General features: G+C 40.6%; 1 long non-coding RNA gene across 1 annotated transcript; it reads left to right on the top strand.

Annotated features, from left to right (window-relative positions):
* Positions 1–14,494: 14,494 nt before the first annotated feature.
* On the top strand, positions 14,495–16,202 carry LOC121593382. The gene is made up of 3 exons (XR_006004773.1): positions 14,495–15,032; positions 15,108–15,200; positions 15,286–16,202. It is a non-coding gene; the product is annotated as an uncharacterized LOC121593382 (long non-coding RNA).
* The last annotated feature ends 1,993 nt before the right edge of the window (positions 16,203–18,195 follow it).

Here is an 18,195-nt window from a genome sequence, read left to right as displayed (position 1 = left end):
CAGGGGGAAGGATGCACCTCCACAATAAAAAAAACACCGTCATGAACCAGCAGCGGATGTAACGGTAGGCGGACTAGGCGGTCTCCAGAAATCTCTAGTCTATGCCGTAGTATGCCGTATGTCTACAAGTGGACAGAGTATCAGCGACAAGGGCCCTCGGAAAGATGGTCGTTGAGGCCCCGTGACTGGATAACCATTTACACCCCCCTCCCCCCCTCCCCATGCGGGCAACAACTTTAGAGCTTGTGACTGATGATCATAGGGGTCCCATGGCCACACCCCCCTCCCGCACCCCGCCAGGAATTTAAGTATACTGTTCAATCTCCCAAAAGCTGTGTGCCAGTATCCCCTCCCCCCGGTCATCAGTTACCATTTACAGGGGCCTCAACTCGTTTTTCTGCCTTTCATGAACATCTTCCTTTCCGATGGATCATAACATTCCGGAAGAGCATACATTCGGCGACAGTTTTGCACACACACGCACACTCACACCCTTGCGCAGACGGCTCAGCATATTTGTGTAATCTACACCATACGTATTGAAATTAAAAGAGAGACACGTCTGTTCCGTTCGGAGTTCAGATCAAGACTGACTTAATTATATTTGAGTTCTATTTATATATATATATATATATATATATATATATATATATATATATATATATATATATATATATATATATATATATATATATAAACAGGAAATTGATAATTCCAATAATTGATAATTCGTATTCCAATAATACGAAAGCAAAAAAACTTGGTGTAACAAAGTTATGCTTAATGCTTAATACGTTCAGTTCGATGGCAGGCCCCAGGGGCTGCCAGTGAACTTTCCAGTATACCGGTTTCACAATCAGCTTGCGTTCTAGATGCCGGGGGAACAGAATGTTGATGAAAATCAGTTTCGGACTGAACGTGTTAATGCGCATTAGGGTTCTGCACGATGCACAGCAAACCCTCCAGCGTGAGCTAGCGATTCCTTAGTCATTTTTACATTGCAGCAATTGAACTGATTGCGCTTTTTTGGTTTGATTTGTGAAAATGCAACTTCATCGCCGCAATGTTTGTTAACGTCTTTTTTAGGCGCCATAACAGCTCGCGAGCATTTAGCACACGCGAGAAAGAGATAGCGCTATGGTGGGAAAAAGCACGGACGACGGCTGACAGCGATTGGCCGTCTGACGCACCAACACAACTAAACCTTCGGCAGCGCGCTCAGGCGAGGGGTATGAGGGGGAGCCAGGGACGGGCAGCTCGACGAGCTGCTTGACAAATTCGTCGTTGGAGAGAAAAAGAAGGCATGATAAAATTCTCCGAACGCCATGATTTCTTCCGTCGATTTGCACAGCGGGGCATTTCTTTCGCGATGCCAGCTATAATTTCAAATCCATGCTATACAAAGGTCTTGTTATCGCTTCCACAGAATAGTTGTGATTGGTAGAAGTGTGTTAGTATAGGTTAGAATAGGATAGCTAATACGCAAAGATAAGGATAGGATAGGTAGGATAGGAAATTAGGCATAAGACGGAATTAAGGATACATAGGAAGTAAATGAATTAAGCTAGGATTATATAGGAAAATTTTAGTATAAATAGCGGGATATGATTGAGGATAGCCAGATCAAGTTGGACTTTATAAGGGGAAACTCTGTCCGATTATAAAGAGTAGAAATAAAAGCGATAGTTACAACAAAACACACATTTTTCAGTAATACCTTTAAAAGTGATATACCACTTGGCGACCGTGACCGTGAAATCCAACGACGACACGAATCTGTGATAAATCCACGCAATACCAAACCGGATGTGCACAGAATACCAACAACAAAACATCCATCGGTATACAAAAAAAAAGTCTAACGGTAACGTGTGTAATTCCTCGACTACGCTAACACGAAGCTTGCAAGTGTGCTTGAGAGTACAGTGACCGACATTTGGATCAACGACCTAGGATCACGTCGAATCAGGACTAGATTCCCAAGCGGTCAGGTGAAATCGCATGCGTGTCAAGAGCGAGAGGAAAAAAAGAACCGTACGGGAATAGTACACCACGGCAAATAGTGATCGATATTAGTCGGAGAGAATAGAGGTGTGAGAAAAGAATAGCGTAAAAGCGGGCGTAATGAGAGTGATAGATTGCTATCATCACCAGCAGTGAACGGAAAGAGAAGTGTACGACGAGAGAAGCGAACAGTACGAGAAGTGCATCACGTTATCAGCGAGCGGTACGAGAAGTGTATTGTGACTAGTGTTGGGAATTTGTTTAAAAAAGGAACGGAACGGAACTAGTTCATTTTTAAAAAAGAACGGAACGTGAACCTGGGGTGCAGAAGAACCGACCCAGAGCTTAGAAGCCAAACTGTCATCCAGCATCCATGAAAAGGCGTTTCTTCAATCTGAAATCATATATGACACCAAATCTAGATGGGTTCCCCAGCGTATGGGGGCACGATCCATTCGAGGCTTTTACCCATGCCGATGTTATTGAGTGGTACGAGTTGACGATTGTATCACGAGATTGACTTACTTACTTACTTATCCGGCGCTACAACCGCTTTGCGGTCTTGGCCTGCCTCAGGAGTGTCCGAAACCGCTCACGGTCTCGCGCCTTCGTCTGCCAGTCCGTTATCCCGGCCTTAATGGCGGACGCCTCCACGCCATCTTGCCACCTCAATTTGGACCTACCACGCCTCCTCTGTCCTTGTGGACGGCCTAAAAAGACTTTACGGGCTGGGTCGTCCGTTTCCATGCGTACAACATGTCCAGCCCACCGGAGCCTGGCGAGCTTAATACGCTGTACGACAGTGAGGTCGCCGTACAACTCGTATAGCTCGTCATTATAGCGGCTCCTCCATTGTCCTTCCACACATACGGGGCCAAGTATCCTTCTGAGCATCTTCCTCTCGAACGCGGCTAAGAGGGTTTCGTCAGATTTGGACAGTGTCCATGTCTCTGAGGCGTATGTGAGTACTGGTACTATATAGGTACTATATAGTCCCAGCTTCGACCGTCGCGACAGGTTCTTTGAGGTGAACTGATTTTTCAGGCTGTAGAATGACCGGTTGGCAGCCAGCATCCTTGCGCGCAACTCAGCTTCCATACTGTTGTTGTTGCTGACCTTTGACCCCAGATAGGTGAATTCTTGGACTACTTCAAACGTGCGTTCACCTATCTGTACGTCACGCCTACGTAGATTCGGATTATTTATTGGTAGGCCCGCTGATGTTGCCACCATCAATTTGGTCTTTGCCTCGTTTATCTGAAATCCGAGGCTCTCTGCCGCCTGCTCAATCCCTTGGTAGGCTTCTGCTACATAGGAGAGCCGCAGACCAATGATGTCTATATCATCAGCGTATGCCAGGATCTGGGTTGACTTATAGAAGATGGTTCCCGTAGTCTCCACCCTCGAGTCGCGGATGGCCCTCTCTAGCGCCAAGTTGAATAGGAGACAGGCAAGCCCGTCCCCCTGGCGCAGACCCTTGGTGGTAGCAAAAGGTCCTGAGAGTTTTCCATCCACCCTCACCTGGCATGTGACGTTGGTCATAGTCATTCTAACTAGCCTTATCAGTTTGGCCGGAATTCCAAATGAGCTCATGGCGTCGTACAGTTTTACCCTGGCTATGCTATCGTATGCGGCTTTAAAGTCTATGAAGAGATGTTATGTGTCGTTTCTGTATTCAGCCATCTTCTCAAGATCTGCCGCATGGTGAAGATCTGATCAGTGGTTGATTTTCCGTATCGGAATCCTCTTTGATAGTTTCCTACTATCTCTTCGACGTGCGGGACAAGGCGATCCTGAAGGATCAGGGAGAATATTTTATATGCGGTATTCAACACCGTAATACCCCTGTAGTTGTCGCAGTCCAACCTGTCTCCCTTCTTGTATACGGGGTAGATGATGCCGAGATTCCAATCACAAGGCATCGATTCGCTATCCCACACCTCAGTAATTATTTGATGAATCTCGTTTTCTAGTCGTGCACCTCCATTCTTGACCAGTTCAGCTGCAATTCCGTCGGTTCCGGGTGCCTTGTTATTTTTCAGCCGACGGATAGCCTTTCGTGTTTCTTCTATGCTAGGTGGCAGTAGCATGACACTATCTGCTAGTGGCGCTTCTAGCTGTTCGTTTAACTGGTCGTTGAGTAATTCATCCACGAGATTGACTAATTATTTGAATTTCACTTACTATTTAAAACAAATCGTTTTTTTTTTTTTCACATAAATCGTTTACAAGATCACGGCACTCAAACGGCTGTCGAATGGAACAGAATGCATCGAATCGAATGGCCAAATATTGGAATCATGCCGAGTGCCAAGATCAAGTGGATATCGTGCAACGAAAAATAAAATGTGGATATAATACATTTTATTTTTCGTTGCTCATATTCTCATATTATAATACATCTCTACCAACCCGTTCTGCCATATGAGTACAGATTTTAATTTTATAATAGTTATTTGTCTAGTAAAGACAAGCTAAATTATAACAAAACAGTATAATAGGTGTTACAAATTGCACCATAATACCAAATACAACTCCATTTTTGGCTTCGCTTATCACGATTTTTATAAACGATACGCGACGAAGTGCGATGAATATTTCTGTAAGTTTTCAAAGAACGGAACGCACGAACGATAGCACCTTGCTAACAATAGCCGGCATCGCGAATAAATGAACACATTTTAACAGTCGTTTAAAGTTCATTTTGGTTTAACCGAGTTCATTTGTTGTTCATTCCTGTTAAAATAAACGATCGTCAAAACAGTTAACGACTGCTCGATATCGCATATAGGCAAACACGGGGAAAAATTCAAGCAGTATAATTAAACGACTGTTAATTTGTATCGCATACGCTCTTGACAGTCGTTTGTTTAACGGCGGCATAGGACCAGTCGTTAAAATTAACAAATGAGCTCAATGCGTTCGCGATGCCAAATTCTAGCAATTTTTAACGACTTTGGTTAATTTTTAACGACTGATAATTTTAAACCAATTCTTTCGCGATGCCAGCTAATATTGAAGCGGCAAAGACCGGAACGGAACCGAGTGAAAGGAAAGAACGAATCCCAATCGACAATGTGTTCATTTTGGGATGAATTTTTGGCACTCCTGAGGTAAAATCTGCACGAATTTGCTCGAGCTAATGAGCAAATTTGAGCGAAAACGTCTGTATTGCATTGGGATCTGTCAAGATTGCGCGGCTTTGAATGAATCCATCAACTTATAGTGTGTTGTGTGTTTACTTGTTTAGGAAGTGTTAATTTTTGTGAACCAAGTTAACAAGTGAATTAACATAGCGTTTTGGTTAAGTTACTGTTAATCCTTCTATAATTGTCTACGCAATGGCAAAAAGAAGTGGAAAATTATATCGTCAACGGGATAAATTGTTAGAACAACTTTCTGTTGAATATGACGCTGACCCAACAGAGTGTTTTCATCATCAATTGGTATGTACTTTTTAACAATGTTAACAAAGTCACTAATACTACACATGTATCATACTATAATTATTTTTTTAGATAATATCTCGCAAACTGGTCGTGTAAGTTCATTATTTGAGTCCCATCTTCCGGATTCAGAACATCCGGGCAGAAAAGATCCGGCCATCATCTTCCCGGATAGATATGGCAAAAGAAGGTGTCTCGAAAATGTAAACGCGGGTAATATTATTAAATAATACTAAAATCAATATTATAATAATCAATTGCATTTATTGTCTGACTTTAGATACATTTTCCAATGAGGATTATTTTATTGCGCTATCTGCAGATAGTGAAACCGCAACGATCGTTGCAGATAGTGAAACCGACGGAAACGATGGAAATATGGAAACTGTAGACACCAATAAGTCTAAAAAATATCACAATTATGAAAATCATGATGATGTCAAAGATTGCTTGAGACATTTTGCCATCACCCAAAATCTGCCTCGAGATACGGTTAATGAGATGTTGGAAATTTTGAGAAGTAACACCAAAATTTACCTACCGAAAGACTGTCGAACCCTTCTTAAAACGTACGCTAATATTGGAAAAGAGGTACAAAGTATACAAGGTAGGGAGTTTTGGTAAAATGGCATCGAGAAATCGTTGCAAAATTATTTCAAGTAAGTTTTACAATCGAAAATAGGTCATTTGAAAATATCCTAAAGTTTTTCTTTATTCAGATCTTCTACTCCATGTACAGAGCAATTTACGATCCAGTTCTCTGTTGACGGCCTTCCCCTGCATAAAAGTGGACGAATGCAAGTTTGACCCATTTTAATGAAAGTGGAAGAGGTAAAAAATGCACCAATAATGATGGTTGCTGCATTTTGTGGTACCGAAAAACCGAGAAGTGTTGTAGAATACTTACGTCAACTTGTGGAGGAAGCAAACAAACTTTATCTTAATGGAGTTCGCATAGGACATAAAACAATCAAATTTGAAATCCGAGCTTTTATAGCAGATTCTCCAGCAAGAGCATTTATAAAATGTAAGTATTATTGTTTGAAAATGTTATATGAAACTGTATTTTTAGCAACATTTTTATTCTTGCAACAACATTCTATTTTAATGCTGTACATGGATGCTTAAGATGCACTTGCGTTGGTGTGTACCATCCCACTGGCCATAAGGTGGTGTTCGATTGTGTCGGGTCCACACCATCAGCCTTTGCGATCGCCTCTAGAAGATCTGTTGAATTTTGGTATGATTGAACGCGTTCCTACGAATGACCGTTTGCACTTGATTGATCTTGGTGTAACTCGAAAAATTATCTGTGGAATATGGATCGGAAAGTTTGTATCACTTTCTAGATTGTCTGATGCTCAGAAGGAGTTTGTAACGAATTTTTTTACTGCGTTGCAGCTTCCCTCAGAAATCAATAGGAAAACTCACGATCCGTATTATATGCACAAATGGAAGGGCACGCAGTTTAGAATATTTTTGCATTATTGCAGCGTTATAGTTATGAAAGAACTTGTACCCGAACGGGTATACAATCATTATTTACTTTATTTTTGCGGGATTACTATATTTTCAACAAAATTCCATCGCAAGCATTGGAAAACTGCAGAGGTGTTCTTAAATGTTTTTGTCCGTAACTTCGGCGCAATATATGGTAGTGAACATGTTACAAGTAATGTTCATAACCTTCAACATATTGCTAAAGATGTTGAAAATTTAGGACCATTGGATCATTTTTCAAGCTATGATTTTGAAAACTATCTTGGCATCTTAAAACGCTCTGTACGTTCCCGGTTTAAATGCGGTGTACAAATTGCTGCTCGGTCTGAGGAACGTGCTAATGTGCATTCGCCCAATCATTACGATTCTCAATATCCTCGGATAGTATACAATGGGAATGGGATTTAATTAACTGCCAACTTTTTATTGAGAGCGCCAACAAGAGATGAATGGTTTTTAACCAAACGTAACGAAGTCGTCAAATTTATTAAACTTATTACTAATCTCTCGTTGGTCGTTGTTGGAATGCGATATGAATATGTAACTGATGTTTTTCACATACGTCTTATTGAAAACGATGAGGAAATCGAATTATCATCTGCAGATATCTACATCTACGAGGCTGACGATTGTATACCTACAGCAGTAGAAGAATTTTCTTTGCACCATATGAGATGTAAGCTGATAGCTGTGACTTCTCCGGCAAACCCTGGATTAAAGCAGTTTGTCCCTCTTTTGCATACTTTTGTTAGTGACAGTTAAAAATATAATAAAGATGATGGAAAACATAGAAAAAAGATTGAATATTGATAATTCATATAGTTATGTGTTTATTTTGACGTGTGTTGGCAATGAGAAAATAGAACCACACTAATATTTACCTAGTATTTCACCACCCGCTCATTAACCTACGATTAATTACAACGCGTGTATGGTTTTTTACAGTATCCCTTTCTAATATTTTTATAGTTTTTATAATTATTATGAGCGTTTTTTAGTTTTTTCTTCATAAAATCTTCAACTTCGACATCCGTTACAAGGAAATTTTTTTATAGCTACTTGTTTGAATAACTTTAATATCCTACGATAACTTTTAAATGCAATTAAACCGCCCCGCCAACAACACTGTACCAAAAAAAAACTCTCCCAAATAATAATCTTAAACAATCGTTCATTATAGAACTAGGTTCTGTATAACCTTGAAACTTACGAATTAGACCATTTGCCGTATTGTTAAACGAATCAGAAGAGTCCAGAAGCATTTCAAATTCACCCAGCTCTACTTTTGAAGTAATGTGAGGAAACGCTTCAGTGCAATGAGTCAATCTAGATTGTGCCCTATTTTCAACAAAACTATCAAATTGTATTCTCAGAGTGGCAACGCTTTTTTTAATGATTGATAATTCTTTCGTGACATGCTGCTCAAAGCCATCTCGTAAAGATGATTGCGGATCTTTAACGAGAAAAGCCGTATTTTCATAAGTGTTGGCTGCTTACAAATATTTCTGATGAGTTTTGTCGGACATTTTTGGCCACTGAATAGACTGTGTAAAAGAAACCTCATTATCATTGACATCAGTAATTGTCGAACGTGCGGTATCATCGGTATCATTTGGTAATGGCACTGGTCGTGGGGAATGTTTTTCAATGACATTTTTTTGTGTTCTGTAGGACGAATAACGCGTTTGTTGTTGCTAACATCTAACGAGAGAGTTGGCTGGGACAACGAAGCCTCATGCGCACTACTACCTGGACCTTCAATGCATCTGGTACCGGTAACATTAGTTGATACAATTTTTCGAGGTGAGGATGTCAGATCCTTTATATCCTGATTTTGGATATCAGTAACTTCTGTACAACGTACATTGCGTCGTGTGAGGGTAGCGCTAGAGTTTGGTTTGGAGGATGATTGCAGTGGCGCGTTAAACGGTGGGCGGACTGGGCGGCCGCCAGGGGCCCCGGCGATCTAGGGGGACCCGTCATTGTGGATGTTCGACTTCGTACCGATTCTACCCCCCCCCCCCCCCCCCTCTGGATGGGACTTTTACCATCTGTTTCAAAAACACTCATTTTTGATTAATTCATTTTTCCCATCGCTTTACTCACTGTATTTTGTCAAGGGCCCCGAACTGCAGAAAACCGGGGCCCCATACTATTCAAAGCAGCACATTAAATGTTCTAAGAAATCTGCCAATACTTGCATCAAGGTGCACTGCTCAAATCAATACCTCATCATCGTTGGCGCAAAGTATTGGACAGAGCGAGAAACCGTCAATTTTTGCTGGTGTGGGTGGCCTGTGCACGAAACGCCCAAACCCAAAACCACGCAGAGCTACTTGCTGCTAAAATGGAATGCACAGAACGCTGCGCTTAACTACCACCGAAACCCCGTTACACAACACAAGCATACAACACACCCAAACAAAAATTTAAAGGCCCCGAAACACAATATCAACACACCGTAGCCGGTAAAATTAGCAGGAAAAATTGACTAACATCAAGCAAGCAACGGTGCTCCAGTTGGTAGAGGTTTCATTCGAGAAACGATTCCATCGATATCGATGTGTGCGCTTTTCAATTTGGCTGGGATGAAACGTGCTTGCGCTTGTCTTGCGGCCCCTATACTTGTTTTGCAGATGTGTGCCGAAAACAGACAGCTGTTTTCACGCGAAAAATGGTATTCACATCTCAAGCCTGAGATCGTGGAGCGTGCCTGCTTTTAACGCAAAACCTTAAATTTTCACGCGGGGCCCTACTCAACTTTTGTGGTCAACTGACAAATAGGGGAAATCGGGAAGGGGTGGTATTCATATGTCCAAAAAGAAACTGGGCCATGTTAATATTAAAATGATGTTTTATCACTATTTACATACAACTTTTTGCGTGAAGACAAAATAAAAAACCGTTACAGCTATACTGAAGCCAAAACTCAATGGTGGTTTACGGGGCCCCAACGATTAAGTGGACTCTTCGATGAAGGGGCCCCGTCGGTAAGGGCCCCCGTCGGTAAGGAGGCCCCATCAATAAGGGGCCCCGTCTATAAGGGGCCCCATCAATAAGGGGCCCCGTCCATTTGGTGTCTTGGTGTGGATGGTCGGTGCACGAGCTCACCAAAAAAACGCGGAGACACATGCTGCTAAAATCCAATGCACGGAACACAGAACAGCGCTGCGTTTAATCACAAAGAAAACCCGTTGAAACAGCCACAAGCACACATCATACACAGACAAAAATTTAAAGGCCTCTAAACAAAATTTCAATACACCGGCTCGTAGCCGGAGAAATTAGCAGGAAAAATTGACACCAAGCTCGCGTCGCTTTAAAAAGCCTAAGAAGGTCCTTTGGTCAACGGTGCTTCAGTGGGTTGAGGTTTCATTCGAGAAATGGTTAAATCGATGTCATTGTGTGCGCTCTTGACTGGGATGAACCGTCTTGTTCTTGTATACGGGGCCCCTGCTACCGCTTTGCGATTGTGTGCCGAAAGCAGACAGCTGTTTCACACGAAAAATGGTATTCACATTCCTGGCCTGGGATAGTGGATTGTGTGTGTCTTTTAATGCAAAAACAAAAAATTTCATTCTTGATCCTAATCAAACACATCAAATTTGTGGACCGAAGAGAAGGGGAAATGGGAAAGGTTTCAGTTAGAAGGAAGGGGGGTATTAAAATACTCAAGGAGCCTATGGACCATGTTCATTTATATATGGTTTTTATCGACTATTTCAATTTTTGTGAATACAACAAGACCAAAAACCGTTACAGCTGCATCTACATACAGCCATATACAGCCATAATACGAAGATCAATCTCCATTGCCTCGGCCATTTGGGGGCCCCGTTGATGATCCCGTCGATTGAGGGGCCCCTTCCATTTGGTGTTGTCAACCCAATATACCCCCATTTTCCCTCCGGGGGTTATGTTTACAATCAGATTTACTATTACTACCAGACCTAACAGAAGCATATTTATTTTATTTATCAGAAGCATTTTACTATCAGAAGCAGAAAACATTTGTTTTTTTACATGTGCAATATTTTTACCTTAGTTGGATGCGCAGAACGCTGCGATACATGCCCACAGCTCAAAACAATATCATTTCATCATCGTTGGCCCAAAGCGTTGGATCAAATGCATTGAACGCTACGCACGATTTGGGTAAAGCGAAAATCCGTTACAAGAGATACCTCACGCAAACTACAAGGACATACGACATTAAAAGGATCCGAAACCGATCTCAACACAACGGTTCGTAGCCGTAAAAATTAGCAAGAAAAATTGGCTGACACCAAGCACGCTCTTTTTATCTGTTGAGGTTTCATTCAAGAAACGATACCGATGTCGATGTGTGCGCTCTTTAATTTGGCCTGTGTCTATGTTATCACGCAAAAACTAAGAACTCGTGCCCCGGCTATCTTTTGGGGACTGGACGAAGTGATGGTGGAAAAGCAAGCTGTTGAAGGGTTTGGGTCAAATTTGGAAGGGTCGACGGAAAGGAAATATCGATATGAATGATCGCGTCAAATTTGAACTAATTAAGCTGTCGACAGCGGTCGGCAAAGTCCGGCCCGCCACAATATGCAGTCAGGCCCGAGAAAATATTTGCCCGATTTTGAAAGATAGGAAGATCCTATTCATTAAAAAGTAACTGAACATATTTTAATATGACAATTCATATAGTTAAACTCTTCCAAATTTGATCACCATAACATGGATTGTCGGACCAATCAATATGGTCAAATTTGAGGAGAAATTAGAAAATAGAAACGAATAATTCCATAAAAACCTGACTGTTGATTTTACGAGAACAATGGTTACACACTATTGATTTTTAAGGATGCAACGATTTTCTAGGAGTATTTTTTAAGGAAATGCGCTATCAATTTGTCTGACCTGGCCTTACTTGTCCGTAGCCTCATAATAGTACTGAACGATTGTACGTTTGTCTCGATAATTTTTCTGCTGTTAAGGTTTTTGTATCATCTTCAGATATATCCTTAAACAAATTTGCAACATGGAAGGAAGGGTACATTGAGAAGCGATATTGCGATTTTGCTTAATTTTTTGGAACTTTTTATGACTTTTGCACACTATGCTGCTGACTCTTAATTGAAGAATCTTTGCAATTAATTTTAGTAATTGTAAGTTAATAAAATGAATTTGAAACTTGCTTGGATGATATAATAATTTAAGAAAACCAATAATCAATCGCATTGTTTAATATCATAAACCAGTTTTTTTGTGTATTAACTGTAATAATATAATAATATATGTGTAAAAAAATGCATTCTCCTGGCCCTCACCGCTCGATCATTTAGAAAGCAGCTGATCTAAAACAGTGGTCTCCAACCTGTGGTCCGTGGATTACTTGAGACAAACATACTGCAATACAAGGTATTTCCAGTTACTTTCGAATGAAAATATTGTTTTTCCCGCGTGTAAGAAGTTATCGCTCTGACCGATTGAAAATGAAGTGGCCGTAATTCGAAGCAAGGCGGTACTTCAGTATTCATTGTAAAGGTAAACACCAACGTAAAAGCAAAATATTGTTTTCATGTTATGCTCACGATGACGATTTTAAATCAAATCATTATGAAGAACGAGCTAGGAAAGAAAATATCGTTTAGAACCATCGTTCTTGTCAATAAAAGACAAACGTAACTAGCTTAGCGAAAACGATAACTTTCGGACCTTTAACTTCTTTTGGGTATAAATAAAACCAACTCCGATCATGGCAGGTCAGATTTGTTCGGATTGTCAGGATAGGACTAAGCCCATCCATCATCTATCGACTTCTCATTTAAGGAGTTTACTTATGTCCTCCTACCCAAGGTAAGCCCTCTAAACTCCAACGTCCTAAAGGTGTTTATGTTCGCCTAGACGATCAAGTGTCGAAAGTCCGCTTCGAAACAGTATCCACAGTACCCAAAATTTGAACATACCACAAAGCCTTTCTGATATTACTGATTGTTTAGCCATTGATATCGATTAAAAATTGGCGAAAAAAAAGTATAGAAATTGGGGTTTTTATTGATGCGCGGGTGGTAGTCCATTCTGCTCATGTTCATCTCTGTTTCATAAAGTTTTATACAGATGTGAACTGTATTTTGTCGAAACAAGTTTGTTGATTTCGTATGCACTCACGATTATCATGAAATTTAAGCAATAACAGCAAAGTGGTGTGAAGATTTTTCTCAACCAAAACGTTAATCCCGCAAGCCGAATACGCACCAAAAATTTATCGGGGTCTGTATGCGGTTACCAAAATTTTGTTCATCCGAGCAAGTGGGCAGTATGTTTTCTTTTGAAGCTCAAACATGTCGGTTTGATAGAATAAATAGCTGCATTTTCAGTAATTTGTTTTACTGATATTCAGTGAAACGACAAAACCATGTATTACTCAATAGCTTTCAGTAAAAAATGTAACTGCAGCACATTTATAAAATTTGCAGTGTATGATTCGGACCCCCCCCTCCCCCCCCCCCCCCCGCGTCGATGGATTTGGTGAAGGGGCCCCGTCTACCATAACGCCTAGGGCCTCGGAGAGGCTTGACCCGCCACTGGATGATTGTGCTGAAATGGTAGTAACTGCAGCCGCATTGTCTATGTGCTTCGAACAAGCTAACGAAATAATAAGCCGAGAAGACGCAACCTCCAAATCCACCGTTGTTTTTAAAGGTACTTTCTGAGTGGTAACAGTCAAGTAAGGTAATCTTTGTTTCATGATATTCAACCATGTCATTGTTGAAAAATCGATGTTTTCGATTTTATAATCTGTAAGGGGCAAATTGATGTTATTCATAGATTTTAAGTAGCATTTAAAGTATCATCTGTTTCATTAATTTACCTTGTAAGTTTTATTAGTTTAGTGCAAAGTGTGTTATGTTTCAAACATCTTTAACCAAATATACACGTTGTATCGTTAAATCACTCCAAATGACAATCGGACAGCATCTCACTATAGCGAGCCCGATGTCAGCTTGACGTTTCCATACTGAGACGCTGTCTTCGGCTGCCTCCTCCATACTGAGCGAGCATTGTCTTTCTCATCGGCATGGTGAGTTACAGAAGTTTGTATGGTGAGCATTCTGGCTAGCGCCAAATTTTCTCATGAGACGATCTGGCGCGCCCCGTCGATTCGATGAGATGCCTTACCACATGATAGTGAGGTCGGATTTTGGATCGGCTGCAAGGACCGTAAAGATATCAGGTCAAGTTATAAGCCCGTTTTGACAGCTAGGTGGAATCAACGAAGAAAACTGACAGTTAGTTTTCCGCGTTTGGCGAACGCTTCTAGTTCTCGAAGGAAAATTTCCATTTTAAATCACGGGCTGTGTTCTAATAAACTAAAATATTCACCCTAATTGATCTCCACCAAATATTGACCATGCAAAACGTAAACAATCCATCAATAGATATAAAGCGGAAAACCATCTGTCAAAATCGGAGCCCAGGGGGGGGATCGCCAAAAGCCCTATAACTACACCTCATTATACATTCCACCTTGATCGGCTGCCGATCTTGCTCATATGAGTTGAACGGTCTGCCGTATGGTGAGGGCTCCGTGTGTGGCTGTGTGATGTATGTGTGCATATGTGATGATTCGTGAGACGGCATAAAGTGTTTTGTTTGGAAGAAGGTTTCGTGCTGAAATTTAAAATTAGTGCGATTCCCTGTGCAATATACCGGTTTTGTGGCAATTACAGTGTTTATTTAGTTCATTTTACTGCAGTGCAAGTTTTTTGCAAGATATATCCGCGATAAGCCGAACGTATAAAGAAGGAAGAAAGCAGTGAGACAACAGGGTGACAGCAAAATGCAATAGCTGGATAAACCAGATAATTATAAGAAATTATCATTTAAAACAGTGGAAGATGTTCGGAACAGGAATTGTTAAAAGATTAATTAGTTATGCTTTATCGTCCTAATGTTTCAGATTCTTCTACAGCAGATATTTGATGGCAAAAAGCGAGTGAAAAAAGAATGCAACTATGGACGGACGGCATAAACCAACTCGATTAAACTACTATACATACCCGTCGTTATTGTTGTGCCAACAATTATAAGGGAGATTATACTGTGAAGGTAAAAAAAATCAGACTTCTTTTTATTGAACCTCCTAAAAATAGAATTATTAATGCATTTTGTTTCTTTATTTAGCGTATGCTGCACAAAATTGTCCCGGTCTGCCAACCATTTCCTCGCGCCCTTCTCATTCGATTGCTCATGATCAGACTGTGCAATTTTAAAATGGTAAGTTCATCCAAACTATACCTTTCCAGTACATGGTAAATTTTGCCGTAATTAAATAAATAAAAAAATAATATGGTCATTTCAGCATACATAACGGAATGCAGCTTACTTTTTGACAACGATTTTTTCCAAGTTTCATAAGACGTTCAAGTGCTATCGCTATGAGCTGAAATTTTAATATAATAGACATATGAGGAAAGGGTCAAAACAGTAGCTAGATAGGATAACATACACTACGAAAATCATGCCCAGCATCGTGCTATCTATCAACCAAACACATCATTAATAGACATGCTCATTATAGACTCGCAGGACGACTACATTTGTCCCGTCGATTACAAGCAGATAGGATAATGTAGAAAATAGGATAGGATATTTAGTCAAATGAGATCAAAGCTATATGTTTAATTCAGAGAAGGTATTGTAACATAATGGTACATGAAAGATTGAAAAAGGGTAAGGCGGCAAATACACGACGCGCGTTTCCGCGCCCGCGGAAACGCGTATAAAATCCAGCCATAGGAATTAAATGTCATTCGAATGTGCTACAACGGAAACGCAGAGATGCTCATTCTGAATATCTCTGCGGAACTGTTATGCACGTTTGAACGCGCCCGCGGAAACGCATATCGTGTATTTGCGGCCTAATATATATTAAACTAAATCAAGCTATTTATTATACTAATATTTAGGGATAGTATAGCTGGAGTGCAAGTTCAAGTATAGCACTCAACAGGAAGACTGAAGCCGATAGCTACAATCATACACGTTACCCGGCCCTCTAGTACTAATCTAACACGACATCCAACATAAACAAATATTCCATTCATTCAACAGGTTCGAGTCTTGTTTGTTCGAGATGTCTAGCGGAGCACCTCCATATAACTCTATACGTTTCTTCGAGTTGAATGTCTGGTTCGATTGGTGCCAAAGGGTCGGGTTTAACAAAACATAATTTTACGGTTAGTATTATACACGCAAAGAACACAGATTAAGCGTATTCCCAATATATTTGACTAATAGTTATATTTACTTTACTAAACTTAAGTTCAACGTATACATATATTGCGCTCTATAATACAACTTAAATAAAGCAAATCATCCCCACAAATCAGAGTTTCTTTTCAAATCTATCTCAACCGTATTAGTTTTTATCGCATTTTATTTTTAAAACTTTATCGATTTGGTGTAATGACCGGCTCCATCATGCCAGCCTATTACAACATTTGAGACTCATTCAATACGACGCAGCTGGATAAATCAGTCATTGCAGCCGGAGGGGACTCGATCCACTCTATACTTAAACCTACGACTCCGCGACGGACATGTCCTACTCCACACTAACCGTATTTGACGATCCAAAATTTACCACCATTAATTTGAAATACCAAGCAAAACTAATTTTAATGAAATTACATAATAAACAAAAAAACACCATAAATACCTACATAATCCAGATTTAGGTTGATCTTTGTTACTAACTATAAAATCAGAGCAGAAACCTAAAACCATCGCTTCAAAAAGCACCTACAAATAATTCAAAAAAAAATCTTACACACATATAAAGCACTACAAATTATACAACAAAACCTTACCGCGTAACAGGCTATGCATGATTTTACCGTAGCGGAACTTGGGGCAAGTGTGCCACCTTAAGCATTTCAAGTTATAACTCACTAAAACGTGTTTTTCAAAAGCCGATTTAAATCTCATAACCATTTTACATCTATTTCCTCACTTATAAATGAGTTTCGCTTGAAAAAAGTGCAAACAAAACAGTTTTTGAAGCGTTTTAAAAAGGGTCCAAAAAGACGTTGTTTTTTGGGCTATGGGGCAAGAGTGCCACTCGTATGGGGCAAGACGGCCACCTGGTTAAAATAACCGTGTTTCTTAGATAATTGGAAATTATTACGTTTATACCACTAGTATATGTATTCCCACATGTATTTAGTCCTCAATGAACCCTTTTTGACCACCAACTGTACCACAATATGGTTTGTTACTGTTCTGTTTTTCCGGGGTGGAATCCGCTCACAATAGCGCACCATTCTGCAGCACGCTACAACAATGTTTACATTTTTGACAGCTCGCGCCTATGAAAGATGGTGGCACACTTGCCCCAAACAGAGATGGCACACTTGCCCCAAAAGTTGTTTTTGAAATTGAAATTGAAATTGAATTTTTCAGTGACAAAAAGAAATTTTTTTTCAACTAAACCCACAAAAAATTTCACGTTTTCTCAGCTATACGGTGGTGTAAATATTTTCTCGGTTGATTGTTCGCATGATTTTTGAGAGCTTATTTGGTTGGATTAAAAGATTATAATATTCTGCTCAATTTTGAAACTCAATATAAATCAATGGGAAATATCGATTGGTCTATATGAAATTAGGCTCAGAATACCTAGTCATTGGAAAGCAACAAACTGTATACACAATTGATCATTAATCTAAAGTTTTTAAGGAAAAATGCTTGGTGGCACTCTTGCCCCGTATGGCACACTTGCCCCAAATTCCGCTACTACCGTCGTTCATTGAGCGCCGCATTTTGCTGCTTTGTAACTGCATCGTCCTAGCGCGCGAGGAACAGCCTATGTACAGCACACCCGGGATGATGAACACAAGCACATGGATCGACACCAGCCACACCGCGGTTAAATTCAACACAATAAAAGTTTACACACTGTCCCTTCCACCAACTTTCCACCAGTAACTTCCACACGCAGCACAAAATTCACACCGACACACAATACCACCCGCTGCGCAAAGCGACGGAAGAAATCAAGCCGTTCGGAGAATTTTATCATGCTATCTTTTTCCCTCCAACGGCAAATTTGTCAAGCAGCTCGTCGAGCTGCCCGTCCCTGGCTCCGCCTCATTCCCCTCGCCTGAGCGCGCTGCCGAAGGTTTGGATGTGTTGGTGCGTCAGACGGCCAATCGCTGTCAGCCGTCGTCCGTGCTCATTCCCTCCATAGCGCTATCTCATTCTCACTTGT

The sequence above is a fragment of the Anopheles merus genome, chromosome 2L, assembly GCF_017562075.2.
Source record: "Anopheles merus strain MAF chromosome 2L, AmerM5.1, whole genome shotgun sequence".
NCBI classification, from domain to species: Eukaryota; Metazoa; Arthropoda; class Insecta; order Diptera; family Culicidae; genus Anopheles; species Anopheles merus.
The sequence above is the reverse complement of the archived record's forward strand: the minus strand, read 5'-3'. Positions and strand labels throughout refer to the sequence as shown.